Source organism: Lycium barbarum, chromosome 11 (assembly GCF_019175385.1).
Source record: "Lycium barbarum isolate Lr01 chromosome 11, ASM1917538v2, whole genome shotgun sequence".
Lineage (NCBI taxonomy): Eukaryota > Viridiplantae > Streptophyta > Magnoliopsida > Solanales > Solanaceae > Lycium > Lycium barbarum.
Window position 1 is genome coordinate 50,578,053 of NC_083347.1, and position 17,509 is coordinate 50,595,561.

The window sequence follows — 17,509 nt, forward strand, 5'->3', positions numbered from 1 at the left end:
TCTCTATAATGTATAAGAATAGGATCCTCATACTGGTGTCTCTTTACCTCTTCTACAATAGATGACTCAGCAATACCTCGCACAAAAATTCTACCATTATCAGAATCAGTCAACCGAACTCCCAGACTAGCTAACCGACAAACCTCATGGACTATCTCTTTCTACCCTGGTGGTACATCTGCCAAACTACCCATAGATTTACGGCTGAGTACGTCTGCTACCACATTGGCCTTTCCTGGGTGATATAGAATATCAACATCATAATCTTTCAGCAACTCTAGCCATCTTCTTTGCCGCAAATTCAGCTCCTTCTGCTTAAAGATATACTGGAGACTTTTATGATCTGTATAAATATCAACATGCACGCCATATAGATAATGCCTCCATATCTTCAAAGCATGAATCACCGCTGCCAACTCCAGATCATGGGTAGGATAATTTCTTTCGTGCTTCCTGAGTTGCCGGGAGGCATAGGCTATAACTCTGCCATGCTGCATTAATACACAACCTAGCCCAACACCTGAAGTGTCACAATAAATAACATAGCCATCTGGCCCCTCAGGAAGAGTTAGAACTGGAGCTGTAGTTAACTTTTCCTTCAGCAACTGGAAGCTCCGTTCACAAGTGTCACGACCCAACCCCGTAGGCCGTGACTAGTGTCCGTGCTGGACACCCAAACGTACCCAATAACCCAAACCAGCAGACTAGCAGATTATATAAATATAAAAGTCAGTCGACGTTACTAGTGTCACAGAGGAACATATATAGCACATGGAAGCCGATAAGGCTATCACAAATCATAGCAACCCAAAACATATACAGAACCCACATGTATGTCTACAGACCTCTACAGAACATAACAGAATCATAAGACGGGACAGGGCCCCATCGTACCCCTGAATAGCGTACATATATACAATAGCAGAAGACTGTACCAACATATAGGCTCTGGACAAAAGAGCACTCCTAAAATAGCAGAATAGATGTCCTAGGCAGGCGGGTCAGCAAATCTGTCGTCTGTACCTGCGCGGCATGAAAACGCAGCCCCCGAAGGAAGGGGGTCAGTACGAAATATGTACTGAGTATGTAAAGCACGGAACGTAGTAAACAAAGTCATAATCGAAGCAGAAGATACAGAAAATGAACTGAATATCCAGATTAGCAAAATGCTGATCATATCGCATAAATAATATTCGCTGGAAACATATGTCGTACCTGGTCCCATTACGGAACAAGATCATAACCGAAACAGAACTTACAGAGAAGTGAGTGTAACATCCGAAGTATCAAATGCATATTTTCGAAACATGAGGAGTGTGTACAGAAACATATACCATATCATATCCGACCCCTGCCAAGGGACTCGGCAAACAGAACGTGGCCACCCCCCGACGCTGGTGCCACCACACATAAGGAGCAGAATAGGGGATAACCCCGTAACATAACATATCATATCAGATGGCCATATCAAATCATATCATATCAGAATGTGTGTACATGGCACAGCATACTCCACAACCCATGTACATGTATACTTGCCCCCTCACATCGAGGCGCGGCGAACAATGCAGTGAAATACGCGTGATAACATATCCTGGCCCGGGCTCAGTGAAGGAAACGTTGAGGCATCCACGAATGGAGTAGTGAGAAACTAATGCAAAATAAAATATAGCACATTTACGGAGACTCAGTAGCATAATTCAGATGACAAACCATATGACAGAAGCGAAGCAGTAATCATAGTGTATGCATTTCGGATATCCCAATAGCATATGTCAAAATAAGCTTTTTGTAATCATTTTCATGTTTCAAAATACATTATGGGGCTTGTCAAAATAATTCAAACGAATGTCATATATTTTCAGAGACTCAATAAGACCTATCGGATGACAAATCTAAATAATGAAATCGGACAGAATCATAGTGAGTGTATTTCGGATGTCATAATGGATTACAGAAGCATAATCTTTCTAAGTTCGTTTCCAAGTTCCGAAACAGTTTTACAAGACTTAATGGGATATTTAAAACAAGTTTTATTTAGTAATTACAAGCGTAGTTAAAAACATTTCTTTAAAAAAATACGCTCGAAGACAAGTCATAACCACTAAAAGGGTAAAATCGGAAATAGTGGGCCCACCTCGGGACAAACGAAGCGATGGGCTCAAATTACGTATTTTAAGCTTATAAAGTCACCTACGGAGGTTCTGGGGACATTCCATAATTTTCTAAACAATTTGCGGAAGTTTGCACAATTCTTTCAATAAAGCATACTTATAGGGTTCAATTCCATTGAATGAAAAAGGGGTATTTTCAAATGCAGATTCCGATGAGCAGAATACTTTCCGAGGCTCAAATCCGATCCTAGTACACCTAGGACATGCCAAAAGAAGAATCGGGATAGCCTTACATACCTCATATGGTCTTTACGCCTTTCCGAATTCAATTCCCGTTTCGCCCGAAATCTACAAATGGTCACGTTTACCAATTGTTAGCCATAAGACTTAAGTCCTAAATCTTGAGTCAACATTTTCTACAAAAATTTGGGCAGCATCTCCCCTATACATATAGCGCCCCCGAGAATTCAACTCGGCCAAAACAATCAACAACAACCCAACAACAACAATAATCACTACAAAACACAATATAACATAATTAGTCATCTTTCCAACATAACGTCGTAGCCTTCATTCCAACTTCGTATTTTCAAATCAATATCAACATTTTCATATTCATTACTAATCAAGATCATTACAACATAATTCGGAAGCATTTCATATCTTTTCCACAAAATATTCACAAGATATACAAAATATACAAACTTTCCACCAAAGTCATAATTCATCCAAAACTTCTAATATTCAACCTACATATCCATAACATATTTCCATCTTCCAATTTCATGAACCATAATCATAATTCACATCTTAACAACTTCATTTCCATAATATCACAAAATCATTCTAAAGTGACATAATTTTCTACATTCCAACTTCAACCAAAATTCATTCAACTTTCATTCCCAATATAATTTTCACCATAACCACAACTAGAATACAACATAAAATTCAACTCATATATGTATACAACATATATACACCCATGGCTACATATATATATACATACCCACTTTGCAAACTTCCTTATTTCCATAATTTCTACTCATTTCCACATACCACAACATAAACAAACCTTCATAACATAAGAAAAAGGAATTGATTCTTACCTTTTTCTACAAACTCCTTCACTTGAACAAGTTGTCAACTTGAAGAAATAAGTGCTCCTTCTTCCAAAACAATTACACCAAGTTGTAAAGGACCCTTAAATTAGTAGGAATACCACAAGAAAATAATTTTTGGAGGAAGATTTTGAGGGTTGAATTTTCCATGGCCAAACCCGAAATGGTCCTTTTTTTTGCTCTTGTTTTGTTTGTTCTTTCTCCTTCTAAGTTTCTTGAATCATCTAAGGGATAATGATCCCTTTATAATTAATTTGCCACATGAAAATTAATTAATTTGGTGGGCTTGGACCAGGTATGGCCGGCCACCCTCTCACCTTGGGCCTAAATTTTTCTTTTCATTTTTTTGGGCCAACTCGGTTGGTCCCGAGTTGGGCCTAGCCCACTGACCTTTCGACCTTAAAACGTTCATATCTCCTTGTACCGATGTCACCTTGGAACCCACGACCTATGGATGGAAAGCTAATTCAATTATCTACAACTTCTATTTCTTGGTATATTTCCAAATTCCAAACTTATAATACCGTTTTTGCCCCCCAAAGTCAGGTCACCCGAAAACGGTTTCTTAAAAATACTCGTTTGGAGGACTTCCACTTTGATTTGGCCCAAGGGTCCTTCTTGAGTTGTGTTTAACTTCACATATGTGATTCATATAATTTGTCACATGTCCCAAAAAAAATCTTGACGTGTGGGCCCCACCTCAACTTACAATTAATCCGACGTTCAAAAATACGGGATGTAACAACAAGCATCGGTCCATTGGAATTTGGCTGCCTTATGTGTCAGCCTTGTTAAAGGCGCTGAAATCGAAGCAAACTTTTCTACGAATCTCCTGTAATATCCTGCTAGCCCCAGAAAACTACGTACCTCAGTAGGTGTCGTAGGTCTCGGCCAAGTCTTGACAGCTTCAATCTTCTGTGTGTCTACTCGGATACCATCAACTCCAATAATATGCCCCAAGAACGCTACTGACGTTAACCAGAATTCACATTTAGAAAATTTAGCATATAGCTTCTGGTGCTGGAGTATCCTAAGTACTGTCCTCAAATGATCTGCATGTTCCCCTTCTGATCGCGAATAAACCAGAATATCATCAATAAATACAATCACAAACAGATCAAGAAACGACTTGAATACTCGGTTCATCAGATCCATGAATACTACTGGAGCATTAGTCAGCCCAAAAGACATTACCCTAAACTTATAGTGACCGTATCGGGTCCTGAATGCAGTCTTTGGAATATCCGCCTCTCTTACCCGCACCTGATGATAACCTGATCGCAGGTCTATCTTCGAGAAACATTTAGCACCATGCAACTGGTCAAATAGATCGTCAATACTGGGGAGAGGATACCTATTCTTTATTGTTATTTTATTCAGCTGCCTATAATCAATACACATCCGCAGCGACCCATCTTTCTTTTTCACAAATAATACCGGCGCTCCCCAAGGTGATGTACTGGGCCTAATGAAGCCCTTCTCTAATAAATCTTTCAGTTGCTCCTTCAATTATTTCAATTCTGCAGGTGCGATTCTATAAGGAGGAACAGATATGGGCTGAGTATCTTGCAATACGTCTATAGTGAACTCTATCTCACGCTCAGGAGGAAGGCCTGGAAGTTCATCTGGAAATACATCCGGAAATTCATTAACTACCGGGACTGTCTGAAGAGTCAGTGCTTCTGCTTTCAAGTCATGCACACGAACCAGATGATAAATATAGCCCTTTCTAACCATCTTCCTTGCCTTGATGTATGAAATAAACATACCCCTCGGCGATGTTGTATTCCCCTTCCATCCTATAATTAGTTCCCCCGGGAACTGAAATCGAACTACCTTGCCTCTGAAATCGACGTTAGCATAACAGGAAGCTAACCAGTCCATCCCCATAATAACATCGAATTCAGTCATATCTAGCTCTATTAAATCTGCCTTGGTGCAACGATTACATAGGACCACCGAACAATTTCTATACACTTGTTTTGCTATAACAGACTCCCCCACTGGTGTAGCTACCTCGAATGGTTCTATACATTCAAATTTTATCCCAATTTTACTAGCAACAAGGGGGGAAATATATGATAATGTGGAGCATGGGTCTATCAATGCATATACATCTCGGGAGAAAATCGATAGTATACTTGTTACCACATTTGGCGAGGCCTCCTGATCCTGTCTGCTAGCTAAAGCATATATGTTGTTCGAAGGACCGCTAGAACTGGAAATTCCACCACGGCCTCTGCCACGGCCTGCTGGTGTCGGAATACCTTGCCCCATAGGGCGCATAGCTACCGAAGAGGATGAACCCGCAACTGATCCAGTAGGCTGAGCTGCGCCACCTGCACTACCCCCAAATCGACACTCCCTCATAGTATGGCCTTGATGGCCACAAGAGAAACAAGCACCAGTAATGCGACGGCATTCCCCCGGATGGCGCCTGCCACATCGAGGACACTGAGGTATAGATGGCCTCGTCTGGCCTGAATCCCTGTGCATCTGGAAACCTGAAGTCATGAAGCTTTGACCAGCTCCTGAATACCCCGTGCTGTCAAACCTCCTACCCGTGAATCGTGAAGGTGCACTCCGTGCCGGCTGAGAGGAATATCTACTATGCTGCTGTTGGGGCTACCCGCCCCGAAACTCACCCGAAGAATACCCAGCTGATCTAACTCTCTTATGCTGACCCCTGCCATACTCTCTATCAGATCGACGCTCTCTATGTCGGTCCTAAACTCCCTGTGTGTATGCCTGCACTCGAGCGATATCCATACCGGGCTGAGCAGCCATTGCCATACAGTTATCAACCAAGTAATGATCCAGCCCCATCACATAACGATGCACCCTATCAGCCATGTCAGCTACAATAGTGGGCGCGTACCTAGCCAACGAATCAAATTTGAGACTATAATCTCGAACACTTCTGCCATTCTGCCTCAGGTGTAGAAATCTGTCAACTCTGGCTGGCCTCATCTCCGGAGGCAGAAAGTGACCCAGAAAGGCCTCCACGAACTCGTCCCATACAACTGGAGGGGCGTCCTCACCTCTAGATAACTCCCAGGACTCATACCAATTAACCGCTACGTCACGCAACCGATATGAAGCCAATTCAACCGACTCAGTCTCGGAAGCTCTAGTTACCCGCAACGTACGCAGCATCTGTCGAATAAAATCCTGTGGATCCTCTGCGGGCTTTGACCCATAGAACTCTGGGGGTTACAAGTCAAGAAATCACGGACTCTCAAACTATCATGTCTGTCCGTATAATCACCTCCAAATCCGTGTCTGCAAGCCTGCCCCGACATTAATCTGGTCAATAACTGGACTGCGTCTCTCATAGCTCTGTCCTCTGTCCCCGGCTGGGGAGCTGAAGGCTCAGGTGCTGGAATCCCAGGAGCTGGTGGTGGAGCAGTCCCCTGGTCTGCAGCTGCTGCTGCTGTACTAGGCTCCCCTGCTAGTGGAGGTGTAGCGGAGCTCGCTGACTGGGGTCTAGTCCCGGGTACAGATTGGGCATAGGCCCTAGTGATCCTCCGGGTCTGGCTGGTCTCCCTGGCTACTGCCTTGCCTTTCTGGGCGGCTGTCGCCTTCTTCGGAGGCATCACTGTAAGCATAACAATCTGTTAGGAAGGAATTATCCTGATAATATAGCTCTATCGCACGATCTAGAACAAGAAGGAAAGATGACATCCTAAATGTCTTGTAGCTTCCCGTTTATAAATGTGGTGCACAACACATCCATAAACAAGACTCTACTCAACACGGTCTGCGGACACTCCGAGGATGAACCGCTCTGATACCACTTTTGTCACGACCCAACCCCGTAGGCCGTGACTAGTGCCCAAGTTGGACACTCATATCACCTGTTAACTATAATCATCTACAGCTAGCATATCGAGAACTTATTTGTATAAAAAGGCAAGACGTTATTTTGAAGCTGTCACATATATGCATGTCATAGCCACCTGTCTCCTGAGGAGTTACAATTTCCAACAACAAACATATATATATCTACGCAAGCCGACAAGGCTGCCACTACACGCAACATCCCAAACATATATATATATATATGCAAGCCGACAAGGCTGCCACTACGAATGGGTACGCCCCAAACATAAGTCATATCCATACAACGAAACAACAACTATATACAGACCCACACAAATGACCACAGACCTCTAAGAGTAACAACGACATCACATGACGGGACAGGGCCCCGCCGTACCCTGAGCAACAACACATATACATAGCAAAAGGACTATACCACGAAGCTAGGCTCCGGAATGAAGGAGCACTCCGAAATAGCTGAATAGATATCCTAGGCTGGCGGATCTCCGAAACGAGCATCTGTACCTGCGGGAATGAAATGCAGCCCCCCAAAGAAAGGGGGTCAGTACGGAATATGTACTGAGTATGTAAAGCGTGGAACATAGTAAGTAGAATCATATCTGAAGTGAGTAGCATAAGACCCAGTGCAACAACTAGAAATCACAAGACTTACCTTTGAACATAAATCATACGTTTGAACTTTGCCATAGTCATCGTAAATTTTAATAATCATAGCAAGGTAATCACACCATGTGTAAGTAAAATTATCATATACATGTACATATAACGTGTCCCGGCCCTCTACTGAGGGACTCGGTGAATGAGTAATCATATGCCATCCTGGCCGCCATCCCCATATCATATATCACCATATCATCATATCATATATATATATATATATAACGTGTACCGGCCCTCTAGTGAGGGACTCGGTGAATAATATAATAGATCTGCGCACGAAAACGTACCCTGGCCCGGGACTCAGTGAAGGCTGTAGCGGTAAGCACGAGCAGAGTAATAAGTAACCATATACATATAAAACATATTTTGAGACTCAATGTATAGTAAACTTAATAGCTTTCAAACATCAGGACAATCATCACATTAAGTTCTTCCTAAATACCTTTACGAGCTATATTAAGGAACGTTTAGAATTCATATACAGGTGTCACCCTAGCATGTTACAACTTATGAAAGTCAAGTATGCTTATGCAATTTCTTTTAAGAGTAAGGACTCCTATACACCATATATTAGTCAATCATGTAATAGACAACGAGACCATAATTCGACTATACCAACAGTTCTAACATTAAGAACGAATAACAATCGTATGTCATGCTAAGGATTAGAGAGTGGAGTTACCCCAAGCTCAGATTATATCATACTTACTCCTAGGACATGCCAAAAGAAAGAATGGACAACTTTACATACCTTTAGCGTTTAGTCGTTATGCAATTTGTACAAGCTGCTCAGTAGTACTCTTATCCTATATTAAGATATCAAACTACGATTAGGTCACGAGGGAATTCCGGACAGCCTGTACATTACTCAAAAACAGCCCGACCAATATACTATACAACTCGAAATTTTCCAATTTCACCCAACCAACAACAACACGTCAAGCAGCAATGTTCATATAATCACAAGGAATCATATTGACGACATGTTAACTTCTACGACAGTCCACAACAACTTGAACTCCAATTTTAAACCATGCAATATCCCTACTCCTATTTATAGAAATTATAACAATCACAATCAATATTCAAGATAAGTTAGTCCCTCATTTTTACCAAAACAGTCCATGGTTTGGACTGTTTTCCCTTCTTCAACACATAACAATTAGTTTTACATCTCAACCTCATGTTTAACTACATCCTAACACAACACAAGGACTTCAAGTAAATCAACATATCAATTCCATTCAACAGACCTACACGGTCTCAACACAACCACACAAAAGCTTCTTACAATTTTTGTTCCTTTTCTTAGGTTGATACACATTCAACTCATCTACAATATATGCAAAATAAAACCAAGCATGGCTTCACCTAAGCTCACGGCTTATCTCAACTTCAACCACAACAACAATCCAACAACAACATGCACAAACTATACTTTCAAATCATCATGCAATACATGAAAAATGATCATTCTTACCTTACAATTTACTCTTCAACCTTGGCCAAATTTCAACATTATTGCCATGCCACACCTCCTTGTTTCTTTCCAACAACTACTACACGTTCTTATGCACTTGGTAAGGAGTTGAATTGATGGAGAAATTTATTTTTTTTGATCAAACCTTGGAGTTCATTCTCGGCCAGCCATGGCCGAGAGCTTCTCTCTCTATCTCTTGTTTTATCTCAACTTGTGAAGGTGAAATGGTTAGCTAGTTGAACCATGAATCAGCATTTTCACTTATATATGCAGTCCACAAGTTGGACATGTGTCCCACCCAAGCTTTTAGCCAATAATATTTGGCCAACTCATGGGTGGGGCCCACACGTCCACTTAGGCTTCCTTAAAGATGTGATTAGGTTTTTAATCTCACTTAATCATCCAATCTTGGTTAATTAATCCCTAATCTCCAATAATATTCCTATACCAAACGAAATCCCTAGACAACTTGTGCATCGAACCAAAATCGGGGGGTGAAAAACCCCTACCGGGAACCCTAAAACAGTTTTTGTATTCAACTTGTCGCACTCTGCCTTACAATGTTCCAATGTAAAAATACGGGACCTAACATTAAAGACATTAATCGTACTGAGGCTCTTTGAAAAGGAAAGGTGAGGCTCAACTGGATTAGTTCGTAACACCTGTTCGAGATCGAGGTAGGTTACGGCTTACCTTCTGGTTAGACTTCGGTTAGCGAAGCATATGTAAAGTTAGTGATTGCCGTAGAAAGCATGTATGTCTTCGGGTATGAAGTTGGGATGGATTACTTAGGTATGGTATTGTTGACTAGTTTGCGAGCTTGTCATCTATTGTGAGTTATTGGCTCGTCTCCATGTGTGTGATATTTGACTTGTACTTAGTTGCCATATGGTGATTATGATACGGTTGTCTCACACTTATCTTGACATTATCATGGATAGAGGAAATGACTTGACTTGATATTGATATTGTGATATGTGTCCATGTGTGGCATGATTGGGATTGATACGATACACTTGATATTGTTATTTTGCATTGCATTCATCCCCATTTCCAGGGTACATTGATATTACCTGTGATTGGTGTTGATGATGATAAGTGAGAAGGAAACATCCATAATTGTTGGAACATATTTGATAGCGTAGCCATCTCTGGGCTGTGTGCGGAATGGCTAGCAATGTGGTTGGTGTTGTGGAGTCATATCTGGGTTGTGTGAGGGGTGACTGGTACATGAAATTTATGGGTCCCCCATGGGTCATGACTATCGAGATTTGGAGGTATTCCGTCCGTAGTATGTGTGTACTGAGACTTACATTTGGCCAGTGCATATCATTGCATCGCATAACACATGCATTCATATTACACCCATTCACATCTCTGATTCTGGTTGTTGTATCTATGTATTGCATGATGCGTTCAGCCTTGATTTCTTAGTTGTTGATTCATTTGAGATGTTGCATGGTTGTTAATCACTTACCTAGACACTTGATGGATTCGAGGACTAGAGGTTCCGCCTAGGCTATGACTGTTGACTACTGAGATCTAGTGTGGTTCACATTACTGCAAGACTTACGTGGATGTGCTTAGTGATTACATCATTCTCGTTCTTCATAGATTCCGACGTGATACTTCTATACTTGAATTGTTGTTCTTGTACTGTGTGGTGTTTGTATTTAATTGCGAGCATGTCTATTCTTCAGTTTCTTTCTATGTATATGTTAGATAACGGTTGTCGGCCTATGGTACATACATAGTGTTTGTACTGATACTACTCTTGCTACACCTTTTCGGGGTGTAGAGTTGTTCTAGGTACGTGAGTGAGATTCGGTTTGTTACACCTCTAAAAATTTCGCGTCGTTTGCGTTGTGAGTAAACTAACATAGGCTCGAAGGTGTCATGGAGCCCTTAAAATGTTAAGCAATACTCTTAACAAGTGTTAAGTAAGTGTCTATAGGTCTCGGGATCAAGCAAATCGAAGAAAATAAGTTTGTCAAAAATTTGGAAAAAGTTGGCAGAATTTTCGACAGAAATTTTGGGTCAACTTTAGAGAGTTATATCTCTCAGTATATCAGGAGTTTTGAAGTGAAACAAAAGCCTAAATTGACTTTCAGGAAGTCTAGTTTCCAACGCAACAAACCGCGCATCAATCCAACATTGGGATCAAACGTTATGAGCATTTTAAGACAGACTGTTAGAGCATAGAATTAACTCTGCGCGAACGCGCCCCAACGTGGCACGAACGCACAGAGCAAATTCTAGGTCAGTGCAACCCGACTCTAGAACATTATAAAAAGGGTTTGCCCCATCATATTTCATCCAAACACCCCTCAAAACATCCCAAACCCTATGGAACTTTCCCCTAACCTCCGTTCATAAAATTTTAGCGCGAGTCAAGTGGAATCTCCGGATTTAGGTTCGAACAGCGTATAGTTGCGATTATAATGTCGTATTGTGGGGAATCTTGGCTTAGATTCAAGGTGAATATTGAAGATATTTCGGTTCTAGCGGCAGCAAGATATGAATCCTTCCTATTGATATTGATTTAGGTTTATTTATAGAGGTAGATCTATTAAATGATCATATAACGAATTTGTTGGTTGAGAAATTGGATAAACATCGTGTGGGATGTTTGATGGAATATTTTGGTATTGAGGATGATGTGGTTGGTGTTAGTGTTGTTGTTGTTATGATTGGTTGTTGGTATTGTGATTTCGGGCTAGTGATATAAACAGGGGAGAAGCTGCCCGAATTTTGTAGATATAAATTATTTGTGATAAGAAACTGCTTTTGTTTATATTTCCGCAAATCAAGAAGCATCATTTATGCAAAAATACTCACTTTTCAAGAAATGATAATGGTAGAGTTTTGCCCAAAATCGGGCATTTTGGTATTTGGACTAGCACAACTAGGTTAATACCCGAAAGCGTTAACCTAAGTAGCTTGACGATTTGTGTGACTCCACATTCACTTCTCCTTATGCGGCTGATTGGTTGAATTTGACATGGGTTAAAAAGAGATACCCATATGAATATAATGGGTATCAAGTTAAGTGGATGGTCAAGGTGGTAATATCTTATGGAGATTATCTTGAAACGGCCCGATGTGATTTGTTTCCCCTAAAAATAAGTCACTTATGTTTTGGACAGCCCTGGTTTCAAAAACACAATGTTCCAAATGTACGAGATTGGATAAGGTATGTCATGGAAGAGGAAGGGTGGTCTCTCTTTCCATTCCCAATTCCGAAAGAATATTCCAATAGTGCATATGTCTCTTCAATTCCTATAGGGGAGTGTAATGCCATGCCAAATGAGAAGTTTGGGATGACTGGAGTGAGTGGGTTGCCACAAAAGAAACAAGAGAATGGAATTGAAAAGAACATGAGAGAAAAGAAAGAAGAAAAGAAAAAGAATGAGGGAGAGAAAGTTCTTCACTCTAACACTCACAATCTTTCTTTTTCCTCTAGTTGCTTGAATTCTTTGGTTGGTATCGGTGAAAACAAGCGGGAGAGCGAGCCTCCGACAATGGAAACTTATGAAGAGGATGCAATGACTCCGGAAGAGCAGATTTGCCCAAAAGAGGAACTTGAAGGTAAAGGAACCATTCTTGTGAGCTTGAAGGTGATACGATTTGAATTGGGGAATAACACCAATTCAACACTAAAACGCGGAATTAAAGGATAACAACAAATTGGGATGAGAATTGAAGAAAATGGATGAGAAAAGAGGATAAAAGCAAGACCCAATTAGGGTGAATTTATCGGCAACCTTGGATATATTAAATCCAACACCTCCCAATCTAATTCAATCATAAAAGAACCTATATTATTTGAAATCAAGGCAAGAGTGATTCAAATGAATCCACAAATGAACAACTCTTCATGAAATCAATGGAATTAAAGGTTCAAAGACCAACAATGGAATCCACCATTATAATAACTAACCCTAAAGCTACTAAGCTAAATAATATATCTCCAAAGGAGTTTCTCCATTCATCATTCAATATAATCTAAGTAAATGAGATGTCTAAGTCTAGTATTTATACTCCTAGACTAAAGAAGACTAAGTTATTACAAAAATGCCATTAATGAGGCAAGAGCCTTGTTTGGCTAGTTGGATGTTGGCTTGAAACTTGAAAAGACTCCGTCTTGCACATATAGCGATCATCCAATCCTCAAAGCTTGCAATTGTGACCATTTGAATCTGTGCCCGTTATTTTTCACGTCTAGCCATTTCATGCCCTATTTTCAACGGATTAAAACTAGTTCACAACTTATGACTATGTTTCCTCTGGTTTTGCAAATTTTCAGAGCCGCCACCTAATTTTAGGAAATATTAGGAAACCATTTGTAAAAAAAGTAAAATCTTTCTTTTAGTCTTTGAAACCTGTGAGTTTCTAGGTATGGATTTTATTTACCCCGATGGGAAGGTATTAAGCATCCCTCAGAGCCTATCCGAAAACAGTATTTAAACTTAGCTTAATTAACACTAGAGGGTATTATTTGATTATTTCTTATTTATTATTTAAAGAATGGCGGGAAAGAAACTATTCTCTCAAAACTATATGTATAAAAAAAAGGGGATTTTAAAGTAATTACAACTATGTGAGTAAACGCATATTTATAAAGGAAGTAGTTAATGTTAATGAATGCTTGAGAAAAATATGTATGGCATTTATTTTATATAAGAATGGTATGTGTAATATGGAATAAGAAGATATATTTTTTATAAGAAAATAACATATATATGTGATATGTATATCACGGGTAACTAAAAAATAGTTATTGAAGACACGATAGTACTATATAGATGCATATAATGTAAAGGCGACCAAGGGAATTAATGGAAATAAGGTAGTATATGTATGGTACGTGTTTAAAAAAATAATAGTATGTTGGCATACTCATTGTAAAGGAAAGTAATTAATACGAGTCGTAAAATTATATGTACTAGGGATGTATATTGTTTACAAAAAGAGTACATGTGTGTTTTTTTGAAGATTAGGTAAAAATATGGCTATTGTATATAAGGACAGTATATATAATATAGAGTATCAAAATACATAATTTTTTATGAGAAAATAATATATACATGTAGTATGTTTATCGTATGTAAAAATAGTATAAAGAGGTGTACTTTTAGAAATAGCAATGGATAATATAATAATATGTATAAGTACCGTGATATAGATAAGCACACACATAATGAAAAGATGATTGAAAAACAAGATAGTATATGTGTATTAAACTAAAGTACATACCTTGTAGTTCTTTTAAAATAGCTTTGGCCAATATATATAAGCCTAATGTGATTTTTTTTTTCAACTTGAAACATAAAGCCTGCTGGACGTTAGTTATAGAAATAGACAAATTTCTGGAAAAAATAATGATAATAATAATTGGTCTTGCTCCTGTTTAAAAACAAACTTAAAATTCAGCCATTGTTTGTCTCATAAATCTTTTTTGCACTTTTCAACTCCAAAACACCTACATTTAGAGGTTTTAAAAATCTCGTTTTTATTCCTTCAATATCTACATTTGGACTCTTAAAAAGCTCACACTTTTTGCCTTTGCGAAAAATTCATACTTTCGAGCCTTTCATTTTTATTTTCATTTTTTGCTAAAATCTCTCGATGTTATACTTAACCATTTCCCCGCAAGTTCATACATAAGCCAGAAGCAAATATGCTACAAACATGATCCAAAAGAAATGTTAGTCTAGAATATATGTATGTGAATGTGTTAATGTGGAGACACAAATTTTGAAGAGAGGAAGAAGGATGTGGACTCTTTCGACATGAAAATAAGGGACGGCTATACACGAGAATGACATTGCTGCTACTGCTATTCGGCCTGGGCTGAAATCGAAGTTGCCATAACTCCAACATTCTCCCAAATGTGTTCATGCAATAAAAAAAAAAGGAGTTAGGAGCAATCTCAATAAAGGAAACACAATGAATAGGACATGGAATTTATACAGCTTTTAATTCCTACTCAACATGTATTCAATATAGTACTGTTTAAGCATGCTTAATCCTTCCTCCATACGTGACTTCATTACAACAAAACTAGCAGCAAACATATCTGTTATACCCCGTATTTTTATACGTCGAATTATTCGCAAGCAAATCGACTCAAGTTAAAGACAGGATTATTTTCGGACATGAAATAGGAACTTTTAATTTTCAATTTTAATTATTATACAAATTGTTTATAAATTTAATTTAGTATAGAAATATTATTGGAAATTAGAGACTAATTAATTGTGATTAGATTATTAAGTAAGGATTAATGATTTATTAAAATTAATTAATTTAATTATTAGGAGTGGGCCCCACCCGATTTATTAAAAAAAAAGAGAATTTTGGTGAGTCATTAGAGGGGGGTGCACGTGTCAATACATGGAGGAACATATATAAACACTTGGTTAATGAACAAACCAATACTTGATTTCATTTTATCAAAAATCAAGTTAGAAGAAAAGAAAAAAAGAAAGAACTCCCATGGCTGCTCTCGGCCAGCCATGGTGATTGAGAAGAAAATAATTTGTTGAGTATTTTGATCAACTTTCAAGTGAATTACAAGTTCAAGGAGGTGATAGCAACATTGGATATTGAATTGGAGAAGAAGAAATTGTAAAATTGGAGCAATTGAGCGTAGAAATTCCTCCGAGAAAAATTAGGTAAGATTTTCTTATTTTGTGGTGTAAGTGTGTTAATAGTGTTGTAATGGAATTATTAAAATTGGATTGGACAGAATTGGAAGTAAGAAAATGCATAAAATTGATGTTATATGAAGTCGTGGGTTGAAATGGATTCAGAAAGGTTGTTGGGTTGTTAGAATTGTTATGGGCTGAATAGTAAGAATTTTGTATGTATATCTCTATTGTTGGTATTTCTGTGTTAACAGGAGGATAATTGAAAATTCGGGTTAGACGAATATATAGGGGAAATGCTGCCCGATTTTCGTTAAGTCCTTAACTAATGAAAAACCCTAAACGAGAAAGTATGAGTTAAAGAATAAGTTCTATAAGCGATGAGCTGCAGAATTACGAACTAGAAAGTATAGTACTAACGATAGCGTTACTTTTATATTAAATAGGCTAAAAGGGCGACGAAGCGAACGGTTTTGCGATTAGTCGTTAACAGGTATGTAAAGTTGTCCCTTCTTTCTTTTGGCATGTCGTAGATTTAAGTGACGAATGATATGAGCTTTGGGGTAATTCTATTCATAAATTTCAAGTGTGGTTCATGATTCTTAATCACTTCTTGATGCTAGAACTCTTAAAATGATTGAGCTTCCCTCTTCAATTTTCTGTACGTTGGATAGTAGTCAATATATATAAGCTCCTATTTTTAGAAACTCTACGATAACTAATGTCTTTGACTTCTATAAGTTGTTTCATACTGTATTGACACATGTCTATGATTCCTAAGGCTCTTTTGATATTAGATATGATGACATTCGGGGGATATTTGATATGATTGTCGCTATTGATACTCAGATGTTAATCCCTTCTTCTTATTCTGTTTGAGTCTTGATAATGTTTTAAATTGCATATGGTTGTTCACTACTCTACCCGTGCATGCCTCAATATGTCCTTCATCGAGTCCCGAGCCGGGTATGTTATTGTGCACAGTTTCACTGCATTGTTCACCGAGTCCCTTACTAGAGGGCCGGAATATGATATATATATATATATATATATATATATATATATATATATATATATATATATATATATATATATATATATATATATATAATGAAGTTATGCTGTGTTATGGCTTTATGTTGTGTTTATGGAGTTATGCTGTGTTATGGCGTTATGCTGTGTTTATGGAGTTATGCTGTGTTATGGCGTTATGATGTGTTTATGGAGTTATGCTGTGTTATGGCGCCAAAGACGGGGTGGCGACCATGTTCACCGAGTCCCATAATGGGCCGGGTATGATATATGATATTGACATGCATGATTTATGTTTCAAAAGGGCAAGTGTTTTAGTATTCTGGACATTGTACTTGTTTTCTGTACCCCCTATTTCAGTTATGATCCTTCTTACTGTATTTCATGCTTTATATACTCAGTACATATTCCGTACTGACCCCCTTTCTTCGGGGGGCTGCGTTTCATGCCCGCAGCTAAAGATAGTCGGTTTGGTGATCCTTCAGCATAGGACTTCTACTCAGCTGTCTTGGAGAGCTCCGTTGTTCCGTAGTTTAGACTTTTGGTACAGATCTTATGATATATATATATATATATATATATATATATATATATATATATATGTATGTT